A 14,613-nucleotide genomic window follows, 5' to 3' on the forward strand; every position below is an offset into this window, starting at 1 on the left:
TTGTGGTTGGAATATTTGGAATTTTATGGCTTATTTTTTTCATTTTTATTTATTTTTTTTTAGATAGTAAGTTGCTAGAACAGAGTAAATTGTGTCTTTTGCATAGAGGATGAGAAGAACGAGGTAACAGAACAGGTTGGGAAGGGATTGGAAGAGAACTTTAAAGATCTTGAGGATGTGTCAAAAAGTAAGTCGGCTCAGCAGAATGGAGATGCAAAGGCAAAGGCAGAGGAGTCTTCAGGTGTTGAGGAGGCTAAAATGGATGTAGATCAGCTGGAGTGTCAGAATCCAAAGGTGAAGATGGAGGGGAGAAGAAGGATAAAGTAGAAAAGTCGGAAGGGAGGAAAAGAGTAAGATGAAACCTCGGACACTGATGGCACCACCACTTCCAAAGTAGAGGCTAGTCAGTAGATAGTGAAAAGGTAGACAAGGAAATCAAGCCTGAGAAAAAGGAAGAAGTTGTGGATACCAAAGATAGTTCCAAAGAGGAGGCAGAGGAATCCGAAAAGGTGACGGAGGAGAAGTTGAGGCTGAGGAGGAAGAGGGAAAACACTGAGAAGGGAGAGGGAGAGAAGGAAAAGGGATCAGGAGACACTAAAGATGAAAAGGGAAAGGAAGATGCCAAAGTGGAAGAGGAGAATGTAAAAACTGAAGCAAAGGAAGAGGAAATGGAAACTGATGTCGCTGAGAAGAGTAAGACATAGTTGGGTTGTGGGGTAGAAAGAAATGAACCATATGTAGATAGCAGTAGTCATAGGATGGTTGACTGCACAGGTACTTGTACAGTTTGGATGCTAAATTGCTTTCAGAAATTGGCTGCATGTGCTATTGAGTGGAAAGTTTGGTTCAATTGCATAATGATTTTTTGTTAAATTAAAATTTCCTTGCAGAGGAAGGCAGTACAGAAGGAGAGGAGGAAGAGGAAGGCGATGGCGATGGTGATGGTGATGGCGATGGCGAGGCGAGGGAGAAGAATCTCAAGAAGAATCCAGGATGAAGGTGAAAAGGAGGAAGGTGCCAGCCAAGAAGAAGGCAAGTACTACTTATGCTGGTATGGTATTTGGAGCCCCCATTATTTTAAAAGCAAGATATTAGGGCAAGTTGGGCACTTGCTCGGGACAGTAATTTTTTATTCTTGTCTTCTGCAAGAAACTGAAAACGTGTAGGAAGGAACAATTTAAATCTTTTGTTGAATTCTTGCCTTAATTGCTTTTCTTAATCAGTCCTGCTGTATAAACTGATAGGCAGAGATCCTTTCTCTGTAAACATGGTTTAGGCAATGAGAAATTTAAGGCAACAAGTCTTTAAATTAAATTATCTGAGGCAAAACTTTATTTTCTCTCTCTCTCTCTCTCTCTGTCTCTCTCTCTGTCTCTCTCTGTCTCTCTCTCTGTCTCTCTCTGTCTCTGTCTCTGTCTCTCTCTCTCTCTGTCCTCTCTCTCTCTGTCTCTCTGTCCTCTCTCTGTCTCTCTGTCCTCTCTCTGTCTCTCTGTCTCTCTCTCTCTCTCTGTCTCTCTCTCTCTGTCTCTCTCTCTCTGTCTCTCTCTCTCTGTCTCTCTCTCTCTGTCTCTCTCTCTCTGTCTCTCTCTGTCTCTCTCTCTCTCTGTCTCTGTCTCCATGTTACCAGGGGGTTTTTGATACAAAACAGTGTAAATGTACACTATTTAAATCTCTGCTCAGCAGTAGATGAACTAAAATATTGCTAAAGGAGATTTAAAAAGGTTAGTACTTTTCCCAAAGCTCAAAAAGATGAATCATAATGTTAAATGGGGAAAGTTGATATGGCTAGTCCCACACATCCTGCCAGTTTTAGCAATGCAGACCTTGGCTTGCTTGTAGCATCATGATTATACTTACTCTGAATTATAAAGGGCTGAATATAAAATATTAGATATTTGAACCCCTGTGGATCCAATAACCTCGAGAAAACTAGATCCAAACAGAGACCAGGTACCCTAGATGCACAATGGAAAAGTGCCCCCCTCCCCAAATAGCACCCCTGTCAGGGATGCCAATATCAGGTTGAGGTCACATTAAAGACCTATCTTTTTTTCCCAAACAAAACTCTGCCAATATAGGGCAATTTTAAACCAAATCCCCAATCTGGACAAGACTAAAAGATCTAAATGTTAGAAATTGAGGGCTAAGTTGTTTATAATGCCTTTTCAAATAAAAAATGAAGAGAAATTTTCTGCAGGGGGAAAAGACTGAGGAGGATGAGGAAGAAGTATTTAAACTTGCAGCTCTCTTGGGAGATGTTTGGAATTTGGGAAAGGTTATCTATCAGAAGTAAGTAACTTTTTAAAAGTAGTGTGAAATGGTGTTTTAATAACTACAGTGGTTGGTTTAATCTTTGTAACCTTATTTTTTCATTTTAGGCAACAGGATGACAAAACCCCGAGATGGCTAAGAAAGTTGCCCAAGTGTACCTAAAAAATTGGAGAAGTAGGCTTGGAGAGCGAAAATTATTCACAGGGGATTGAAGATTTCAAACAGTGTCTGCAAATAAGGTAAGTTCCCTTTTGTAGACTTTGCAAATTTAAACAGTGAAATAAGGTCTAAACATAGTTGCTTTGGATATGTTTTGCTGCTTTGGATATGTTTTTCAAGTTATATTTAAACTTGCAGGAGAAAATTTGAGGAAGACAAAAGGTGTTTTGGCAGAAACCCATTTCCCGCTGGTGTAGCACACTCCTTCTCAGACGACTTTTACAAGGCAATGATAGCTTTACAGCAGCAATGAAGGTTATTGAAATGAGAATTGCTAACCTTGAAAAACGGATAAAGGAGAAAAAAGGGAAAGGACAGAAGAGCAAAGAAAGAAAGATGGTAACTAATGGGAAATTATATAAATTTTATAGATTATATGCATTTATATATCTATAGATTTTAGTATGCAAGCGACTGAATTATTAATCTAAGATGTATTGATTGAAGCTGATAACCTTTTCTCCCGACTTTCCAGCTGCAGAGAGACCTGATCCATTCTACACCGAAGAAGGCGAGATTGAAGAATTGAACAAATTGTTACCAGAGATGAAGGAAAAGGTTACAGATATGGAGGAAATGAAGAAAGACAGCAAGGACAGACTCCAGAAAGCGGCAAAGGTGGGTTTTCCTGATTTAAACAAAATGCAAACCATTCCATTGAAGTGTACTGCTGCATTTCTAAAGTTCTAATAGAATTATCTCCCAACTATCACCATTCCAGATAAGAAATAGATGTTCCTTGTACTTAACCCATAGTATCTGGATGGTTCTCTGCCATAGTGTGGCCCAAAATACAGGCATTAGCCTTGCCTAACCCATTCCTGACGGGTTGGCATGTACACATGCCATGGCATGGCGGGACTATCTGCCGGGGGCATGTATGTACATGCCATGGTATATGTATGGAGATGCCATGAGTTTTTTTGCTACAATCACGGCAAAATATTTTTCTGCCAGTGAAAGTGTGATTGTTGTTTTTAACTCGCATTTTTACTATGGGGGGAAAAAAAAAAGCAACAAACCACCGATTTCAACTCCATGATGCTGCACACTGCATTTTTTATTCAGACTATAGACTGAGTAATCAACTATGGAGTCTATATAAAAAAATACCCTTCAGTCTCGATTTATCAGGAAGTTTGGCAAGTAGAGACTTTAGAAAAGGGAAAAGGGAAATACCCCAAATCTTAATAGTATTACGAGAAATGGAAATGGGATGCGGGTATTTGGCATGAGTGGTCACATAGCTGGGGCGACAATACAAGCCCCCGCCAGCGGGGGCCTGGGCCACTATGAATACTACCCGTCAGAAAAGGGTTAAGTGAGCAAACAATCTGGCTGGCTGTGCAGCTTTTAGGCCAGTTGCAAACAAATGCTGTGCAATTACAAGTTAAAACCCTTTGTTGTGGTCATGGGGGGGCAGGAATAGGATCCTAAGCTTGGAAATGGTATCTTCCAGGAGCTGGCACTTTCAGTCTTGGCTCGGGATGAACATTCCATACCTGTTTATCAAGGGAAATGGTGCAAAACCCCTTTTCCCTAAATGCCAAATTAGTGTATTGCCCTCAAAAGCTTGGGCACTTGTGAAGTCTTTTCCTGTCACCTCGGCCTCCAGCTTACTATGGCAAGTTCGGGGTCACCCTGGCCCATGGCCAAATTTTCCCATGTCAGGTTTACATCACCCACTCCTAAAAGCCATAATTTTCACATGGTCAGATCATTTCAGATCGTAGGGGTTAAAGAAAGGTTTTAGTGTATTGGGAGGTTATTGAATATTTGAATCGGACAATTGATATATGGATGGCTGATGCCACTTATACAAATGGTACCAGTTATGATTTGGCAATTCATTGTAACTTTTTTTTTCTAGCTGCCTCTTGAACCTGGGGAAAGTACTTGATAATGCTTGCTACTTCGGGCCCTTTTTGTTGTGCATAAATTGTTTTTGAAGGGGCCATTGGCTTCTAAACCTTTGGCCCCCCCCCCCCCACCCCCACCTCCACCCAAATAGAGAAAAGTTACGGGTTTTATTTTAAAATGAAAAAGTGTGCTCCCCCAGCTGAAGCATAACTGATAAATGTACATTATACCCTGAGTGTTTAAAAAGGGTTCATTTTTTTTACACGAAATGTAAATTTAAAAGCTCGAAAACCCTAAATTTAAAGACCCTTTTCCTCTTAAAGCCACCCCTTTAAACCCCCAACGTGAAAATTTTGTTCAGTTTTTTTTTTTGTTTAACAATTTTTCAGCCCCAACTTTTTCTTATTGGTTTTTTTGGGACTTCCATTTGAAAGTGATTGTATTTCATTAACATTTTATATTACAAGCAACACTAATTGGGGAATCTGCTGGGGCATGAATTGTTTTAACCAAATCTTGCTAAAAAATCCCAAAAAAAATTTAAAAAAAATACAATTAGGGGGAAAAATCGTGTAAAAAAATTTTTATTACTTTTGTAAAATGTACACAAACCAAAAGGGGATTATTAGGGCCTTTTTAAGTATAGAGCTAAATTTTTTTAAGAGGATTTAAAACCCAACTTCTTTAGACTTTGGAAAAATTCAAAACAGGCCCAAAGGGGAAAACCCGGCCTGGGAAACTATAATAAAAATTTTCTGAATTTTCCCCCTTGCTTTCTGTGAATGGGGAGGAATTTAGGGAAAGGGGATAAATTTTTTGGGAATCTGGGGCAGCATTTTTAGGCAGCCTTTTTTGTTTAGGAAAAAAGGGATGGCTACCCCCCTACATTTTTCTCTTTTATTGGTGATGGAAAAGTTTGGGTTAAGAGGGGAATTTTAAAAGTTGACTAATAAAAATAGGTAACAAACTTGTTTAGTTTTTTACATTTTGGGTATGAAATGTTTTTCGGCTTTAAATTGTTGAGGTTGGGGGGGGAAAACTTTTTTAAAAAATTGCTTTTAAAAACAAATATCTTTTTAAAAACATGTTAAATGGATTGACATTGCTTTCCCCGTTAAAAAAAAAAAAAAAAAAAAAAAAAAAAAATTACATGCAGAACATAAATTAATGAACTTTGCGCCCTTCAAAAGGTGAACATGAGTAGATTGAAGAACTGGTGGTTATTGAAACCATGACTTTTTTAAAATTTTGTTTTTGTTTATTTGTTTATTTTTTAAATTTAAGGCACTTGTTTGTTTTTTATTTATTTTATTTAAGGCGTTTTTTTGTTTATTTATTTAAGGCACTTGGTCAGTTTATTGAAGTTAAAGGTATTTTGGGGACCACCATTCAAATCCCCTCTTCACACCTTTTTCCATCTTTATCAGCTTTTTATTACTCCCTACTTGTGCTTCTAGTATTCCTGACTCTTGAAGAATAACTTGGAGAATGTCCCTTTTAAACCCACAACTCCAAGGATGTACAGAACTTTTCATATTCAGTTAAACTGTAATTGGCTTTAATTTTTAATATTGAAAGTTAATGTATATAAGGTACTCGGTAATATGAAAACTATACATATATATATATTTTTTTTTTCACCAGGAAGCATTCATGGCAAATGCAATTGGTGGCACCTCCAAAGCTGGATCTTCATCACAAACTGGATTTGATGCACCTTCAAGTTCTACATCCTCAACCCCCACAGAAATAAAGGCTTCCAACATTACTCATCTTGTAAGAAAGAAGGTATGTAAGAATTTGAAGTGATGCATGAATTTTCTTTTGGAGGATTTGTAATCCTGTCCATTGCAGGCATGATTTAGTGAGCTTTTTGGGAAGTTTGCATTTCCTTTTTTCTTAGGATATACAAGCTTGTACAGCATGGAAATTAAGCTTTTGTTCTTTAATTTTATGTATTCCCCCCCCCCCCTCTCTCTTCTCCTCTCTCCCCTCCTCTCTCTCTCTCTCTCTCTCTCTCTCTCTCTCTCTCTCTCTCTCTCTCTCTCTCTCTCTCTCTCTCTCTCTCTCTCTTCCCCCCCCCCCCCCTCTCCTGCATGTATGAGCTTGGAAGTGCTTGGTGACTACAAACTAAAATTGGAGAGGTGGCAATTTTTCATGGATTAATGAACCTAAATGATGTATAATCTTTTGTTTGAAAAATTATTTTCCTGTTGGCTTGCAAAACACCTTGACTATATGCATAATTTTGCAATATGCTAAAGACTATAAACCCAAAAGCGCACTTTCTTGTCTTCAAGCAGAGGAAACCTGAGGATGAGGTTGAGGGAGAAGAGGTGAAAAAGGCAAAAGGCGAGAATGGGGAACCACATGGAACTGCAAATGGAACCCCCCAATGGCACCAATGGGCACTCTGAAACCATGGAAACAGAGGAAAAGGTGATTTGATTTAAAGGAAAATGAAATTAAGGGTTATCTAAAAAAACCCCTTACCTAGCAAATAGAGGGTTTGTAAAAACAAACAAAAAAAAACAATGAATAGACTGGAACTAAGTAGCTAAAAGAAGTTTTTTTTTTTGAATTTTTGTAGTGAAATATTTAAGTTGTGTATACAATCTTCCCCAGGATACCCCAACAAATGGGGCAAGCACTGAAGAATTAAAGGAGAAAGCAGCTGAAGAGATGAAGAAAAAGACGGATATGATCACTGGGAAAACTGAGGCAGCATCCTAGATAGTGTATAATGCCTTTAAAACATGCCAGTTATTGGACTAAGAACTTTTGTATTTTTTTTGTAATGAAGCCATTTATTACCAGTGAACTGTGTTTTAAGATTTACATAATTTATTAAAAATGAAATGTACATTTTTCCTGTTTTTTACCTAACTAAATTGAACATGTATCAACACTAGGTATGAAGTTGTGGTTGCTTACCTTGAGACTGATTTGATAACTGTCCAAAAGCAGTGCTGCTAGTGAGTGGTTCTTAGTATATGGATTAGTTCAACTAGTTTCACAAAGTTTTGAAAAAAATGAATGTTAATTTAATTCTCTTTTATTATTTTAAATCTGTATTTTAAACAACTTTGCAATTTGCTACCTGGAAACCTAACTTGTCACTAAAAATCAATTCCTGAATTTAAAACGGGGATTATAAGTTAACATTTATATCAAATGCTTAAAATGCAAGTTTTGCTTTGCCCAAAGCAACATGGAATTTAAGGGAAAATGAAACCCATAATTACTTTTTATATTTGAAGAATGACATGCTAAACTTCCATTTGCAATGCAACAAATTTCCATTCCATAAAAATTACTTTTAATGAACTCTGGTATTCTACTTCAGAAACAAGTAAAGCGCTTCCTTTTACAATACAGCACTACAGAAGTTTCACACATTAAGATATCAGAGGTTTACTTTTAATAAAATTTTTATCCTGAAGTACCCCCCCCCCCCAATCCCTTGCCCGTTGTTGTCATGGGGGGGCTTAGGAGGCGGAGACTGGGACCCAATGATGGGGAACTCCCCAACCTTGGGACTCAGCCCTAGACTCAACTAATTTTGCATGGTCTTTATTTTCCTTCCCACTTTTCGTTTGTCCCTTCAACAAACCCTTCTGCTATTCACCTCCCAAGGTGTGAGAGCCGTGCTGAAAGGATGAAAGGATGACTTTATGCCAGTCCTGAACGGCCTGAGGGACCCATGGGCACGGTATTCCCCTGATTTAGTTATCTAGCCCTTACCCCTCAAGGGGACCCTGAGGGGTGGACTGTTTTTATCCCCAACATAACCCAGGCTTACCATGGCCAGTAATGAAAACTTATCCCCACTATTAGGGGCAATGAGGCTTGCCCCTTTATCAAATAGCCCCAACGATGTAAACCCACCCGATTCCCTGACCCCAGGCTCTCCTTTGACCACGGCTCCGAACACTGCAATAACTACCCCCTCATCAATACCTACTAGTACAGTAGCCAACAATCAACCCTTAAGGAACATTTCCACTCTCCCAGCATGCTCAACTTCAACACATCTACCCCCACAACCTCCAACATCAACCACCTCATCCTCCCTTATTAATACCTTACAGCATTATTGCCCACCTCCCCATAACACTACCTCCCTCAACAATACTCCATCGTCACGCCCCCGCCCTTCGACTACCCCTATCTCTACAACAATTTTGAATACCCTCTTCAGCACAGCCAAATGGGACCGATTTTTCGTGATCCCTCCCACAGCTCCCTACTCTGACAACACCCTTCTCTTCCAACAATGTCTCCAAAAACAAGTAGGTAAAGTCTCTCTCCGTAGCCGACCCGACCGCTCCCGTCTTGTCACAGTAACATCCGAAAACCAAGCTATAGCATTAACAAAACTAACTGACCTATATGGTAACCCCATCCTTGCAGAACCCCATCCAACCCTCAATACTTGCACCGGAACAGTTTCAATCTCCCCAGCAAATTGCCCAATCTATGACAAAGATTGGTCAGATTGTGGAGAAGACCTACTTGCCTGTCTCACAGACTATGATGCAACATCAGTACAATGCTACTCCATTCCCCCCAGAGGTCATCGAAAGGAACCCACTAACATAGCCAAAATTACCTTCCGTAGACATGACCTTCCCTTTAACGTCTACATAGGAGGAGAATCCCTCCCTGTTCGTCCATACCAACCCCCTCCACATCAGTGCCAAAATTGTTGGCGTCTAGGACACCCAGCCAAACATTGCCGTTCCATAGCCAGATGCCCACTATGTGCCCAACCTGGCCATACCCGATCTAACTGCCCTGCACAATCACGCACATGTGCCAACTGTGGCGGCCCCCATAATGTATTTTATAGGGGTTGTCCCACCTATAAATTTGAGTCTGAGGTAGCAACTCTCAGATTCAACTTGGACTCACACTACGCGAAGCCAGACAAGAAGCACGTCAACGTGGTTTCTCCCTTACTCCTTACTCCAGTAATACTGCTCATTCTACCAATTCTCCTAAACCCACCCCTCCTACATCTAACCCCCCCTCTTCTACCTCCTACCTTCCCCAGTCAAACTCTTTTGCCATCCTAAATCCAGACACTCAAATCTCTACTACAGATACTTCAATCACCACTACAATCCCAACACCTTCCCCTCTCCCTCCTCGCACTACCCGTAACAGACAGAACAAACGTTCCACCCCCTCTTCCCCTACCACACAATCACCTCCACCTTCCTTTGCTCCTATGCTTGAGACACCAGTCCTCTCTTCCCCCCCTCACAAGAAATCCTTTATCCCCCAAAACTCCCGAACCAACTCAGAAGAAAGAAACCATTGAAAATATTCAGATTACCTAATGAAAACTGACACTCAACCTCCAAATCTATACAACTCCTGCTCCTTCCACACTCCAAGTAAACTGCTGAGATCCATCCTCCTCCTAACGATATCCCCCCTACACCCTATCCTCCTACCCCCTCCCAACACAGCCCATCCCCCCGACCCCAACCCCGCCCACATTAACCCTCCCACCATCCCCTCTATCCCTTCCACTCCCTCCTTACGCACGTGAATCCCTTATGTAACTCATTAACTCATAAAGTCAATACACACCACCAGACACTCCAATCCCACACATCCTACTGCCGTGCTCACGTTTTGAAAACTCGTACCTCTGCTTTCCCCCACCTATCCCCCCTTCACCGACCTCCCCAACCTATCAGACATCCTTACAGAATCCCACACTTTTTGCTTCAACAACCTATTCTCTTTCCTCAAACGCATACATATTCTTCATCTAATCTAACTCCTTACCATACCCGACCCTAACCCTTTCACTCACCAACTCCTTTGCCCAGCTTAGACAACTAATCACTAACTCAACCACCCTTCCCTAACATTAACTAAAGTGCTACATGACCTTAGATGTCTAGCACATTTATCTTGCTTTTAACCATTAACCATTAACCATTATCCTGAAGTACTGAACTAAAAAGGCTGATTTAAAACAAAAGCACACTGAATTTATACTGCAGCTGACCTGTCACAGAATCACTAACCTTAAATGCATGAAAAGGAACTGACTGCATGAAATTTCATGACTGGGACAAGTGAGGGGAACTCTCCATTGGCATTATTCACTTCAGCACTAAAGTTTTCCTTGAAAGGAAGGATGAATCAAGTTTGCTAGAAGAGCTTGTGTTTGGACTTGGCCAAACCTTTTTCACCAGCAGTTATTGTATGTCCCTGCATAAGTTGATTAACTTCCATTTGTTCACTGCTTCAGCAGTTGTACATTCGCTAATTTTCCAAAGCCACGGCTATTGCGCATGTAGGTCCTCTGCTGCCTACTTCAGTGTTAAGTTAGACATCTCTAACTTGGACATCAGTCTGCTCCCTGTCAGCTTTACAAATTTTTATGATCTGGCCAGTTCTTTGTATATCTTCAGTTACACATGGTATTCCATCTTGTCCTGAGGCATAAGATGTTGCCCACCTTCCTGGTGGTATCGTGCAGAAGCATAGTGATTGTTTCTAAAAGTATTTTACTGTATACACCACATGCTCTTTTTAAAATTGCCAATTTCCAGAACATGAGCCAGAATTGGAATTTGTGCAGTACAGCCATAGGTCACCAGCTTCAGTTCATTTCCCTTTTCTAACCATTTCCCTTTTACATTAGGCTGATTATCTGTGACAATGCTACCAGCATAGCAATGAAGTTCTTTGCACTTCTGATTTGCAGATTTTGAGAGCTCTTCTAGATATTGAACTGTATGAGGCTGGCCATTTGTTTCTAGTGTATCCACTAGATATATATGGCCATTTGAGGTTGTCAAAATAAAAAATAGGCTTGTGAATATTAGACTATCCATCTAAAGACAGACATACAGTTTTATCCTTGATCTTTTTGTCACTGCATTTTTTTCCCATATGTTATGGTAGCAGTTTGTCTGCATGTGCTTTTCTTGGAGGTTTGTATCCTGGCCTCAACTTCCCAGCATTTTACAAAACGGGATTTTCTACCAATCTAAATGAAGATTTGGTTGCAAAGACAATCTTAGTGACTTCATCAAGGTTTGCTTTTTTATAAGAAAATTTGTCTTTGTAATAAATGTGTCCAAAGTTGTTGCTTTACACTTTGTCCAACTTCTGCCACAAGTTTTAATTCTTTTTGTAATGCTGGAGTTGCAACACTTCCTTGGGGCAAATTTGGAGTCTAGTGTTAAATTTGATGTGATAGGGACACTTTCTGAAAGAGAAAGAAAAGTTGATAGGATTTTTTATTGACTTTTAATCTCAGTAAGAATAGGCAATGATTTACTCTTCCCTGGATCAATCACATCCTCTTCTGATAATTCAATTTGTAGCTGCTTGACAGTTTTCTCTTTGAGATTTCATTCTTACTACTATTCTTTGTAAACTCGGGTTTGCATATAGCTCTCCATCCTTTCCCAGACTATGAAGGGGTTCTGTAAATAGGTTTCCACATTGGATCCTTCTTCCTATCAGATGTATTAAGCCTTGTGGTCAGATGTACGTTCTTGCAATTAGCTCAGGAGTAAGTGGCTGTAACATCCAAAACTACTACACAGGGGCACAACTCTCCCCTGTTTCTTGTATACATCATGATGTATACAAAACAGTTGTCAGGGCAGATATAATGCAATCCTGGCCATGGCTACAGGGCTGATTGACGGGTTCAAACACTTAAGTGAGAGATAATGCAACTTCCTAAGAGCACTCCAATATGTGTTTTAAACCAGTGTATGGAATATATAATAACTCTACAAATATTTTCATGATAAAAAAAAATGATTTAAATTTAAAATTCAGATTTATTTTAAATTAAAAAGTAACCCTGCTGTATAATGCTTAGTCTGGTGTTATGGGTCTTGGTTAAGATATAGAAAATGCTCCCAACCCCATGGTCATTCCTTTTATGTAATTTATTTGTAATACACGGTAAAATAGTGAACCCTGAACAGCTGGAGTCCCTCTCCTCCTAAGTTTGCAATTCTTATTTTGCCTCGGTTGTTGGCTGGATTGTATGGAGAAGCAGGTGGTGGTTTGGGAAACCAAAATACTGAATTGACTGATGTTTCGCTGTTATCTGAAGAAAATAGGGCTATACAGTAAAATTCAGTTCTGAAATAGTATCTTAAAAGGTTATCCGTCGTGGTAGCAACATTATCTCTGGGGCCTCGCGCACTAAGTCGAACACTTCCTTTGCCCGATAAACAGTCGGTGTCGTCATGCACACGGATGCCGGGTCTGCAAGTGTTGCCAATACATGACCGGCAGCAGACAGGTAAGTTCCCAGGCGGGCGGACTAGTCTGATTTCGTTCGACCACGGTTGGTTTGCCCGAATAACGGACATTCAGCAAGTGCTATAGACGGGGTTTATAGGTAGTTACATTAAATTGTTAGGCATAGCTTGATATTCCAATAAGAAGTGCATTTTCAATTTCAAATGTCATTATTACATCCTCAAATGGTTCACCTGCAACTTGAATTTACTATAAACCGAAAGTTAAACGTTTTGAGTGGTTGGGGTGACTATGTAGATAATAAAATTGGTTGTATTTTAGCCATTTTACTCATACAAGTATTGTACTTTCGGATTTGCCACACCATTAAGTAATAACTTGTTCATCTCCATTATTCATGTAATCAATTTATAATAGTCTAGTATAAACAAAAGTAAATATCCATAAGCAAAGCCAATAAAATGCCAATGGAACCCTCGGAATCATGTTTATGCAAAATCTGGTAGGGCTTGTTCAGACGAGCAGGCATGTTCGCCAGGCAGCTCGGTCGGCGGTCAAATTCTGTCGGTCTTGCCCGTGACTATTGTCCACAAGGCCGAGTTGAAGAGGCGGGCGTGCAACGATGCCAGTAGCGTGTGATAAGCATGGCGCCTGGTACTGCAATGAGTAAATAGTGTAGAAGGATTACCCCATGCAGACGAATTGACTGTGCCCATTGGGGAAACACTAACAAAACTGTTCCAAAACCAACGCTTAAAGGGGACCGTCCCGAGCGGGAGGGGGGTTCGGGCTGCAGAGGTCGAAAATGAGTTATAACCATTTTCGAATACGTATACGAATGGAGAATTACCCATCCGATTATTAGGTCCGGCAGCGAAAATTAGCAGTCAAACAAAGGCGTAACCCCACACCTCCCAATCGCCGATCGGCCACTTTCACCCTTATGCACACATGCCGTAAGGGCGCAAGAATGAGACATTGTATATTGACACTACCTACTGAAACTGAACGGAGGAGGCTAAGAGTGTCGTATTATAATGGATTACTCCCGATTTTGTTGGTTTATGATAAAATAAATGAAGGAAAATGAAAATAAATGAAGGAAAAAGAAAGCCAATCTGATTTTTTTTTTCCACATAAAATGCGGTGAATATATTGCGATATCGACGTGTACATCAGATATGCAAGTTCAGACTTCGGTTATAATGTGTAAACAATGGTGTATCTATATCCCATAAAATAAACGAGAATGGTCCGATCTTTGTCAACGGGTGATAACGGCTGCTTCTGTGGAAACTCGAGGATTGTAGGCCTATTTGACATGTAGTCGCCGATCGGATAAACTGTTCTTGCATCGTATATTTCATGTGCATGTGTTCATTGGAGACCGAATAAGTAAGAAAACACAAAAACATAACAATAACACGATTATTACTATATACATACAAAACAAACGTAAACAGTACATGAAATATATATATAGGCCTATATATATTGTTACGCCGGTCTCCTCGTCTCTCTGCCACCAACACAAGGCAGGCTAGGCAGACGGCGTGCTATTCACAGGGTCGTGAACACTGAACAGCTCCAAGAGGCACCGAGCACCACAGCGTCCCAGAACACCACAGGGGAAACGCCAAGTGGCGAGGCAGGGCACGAAATAAACACACAATGACAGTCTTTCCTTTATTTACACAAGTTATTTACCCATACACTTTTCTATAGGCACAATACAGGGGGAAACCAGCATGTCACACTGCACGATACAACTTATAACAGGGCAACACAAAGTATATATCAGGTCACAAGGGCACACACGAGGTCTTCACAGGAGCAGCACCCAACTCCGTCTCCCGGCTTGTTCCTCCGCTCCTCCGCTCACAGCCCGCTGCGTCATGTTTGCCCAGGTCCCTTCATGTTAACACATGTTTCGCAGAGAGACAAAGACCCACTGGCGTAGCACTATCCCCCCCCTATCAAGCAGACGATCCGTCTGCTCTGACA

General features: G+C 40.5%; 1 pseudogene; it reads left to right on the plus strand.

The window, feature by feature from the left end:
* LOC119578507 overlaps positions 1 to 7,127 on the plus strand; it is a 7,692-nt pseudogene extending 565 nt beyond the window's left edge.
* The last annotated feature ends 7,486 nt before the right edge of the window (positions 7,128 to 14,613 follow it).

This window comes from Penaeus monodon, chromosome 11, assembly GCF_015228065.2.
Source record: "Penaeus monodon isolate SGIC_2016 chromosome 11, NSTDA_Pmon_1, whole genome shotgun sequence".
Classification (NCBI taxonomy): Eukaryota; Metazoa; Arthropoda; class Malacostraca; order Decapoda; family Penaeidae; genus Penaeus; species Penaeus monodon.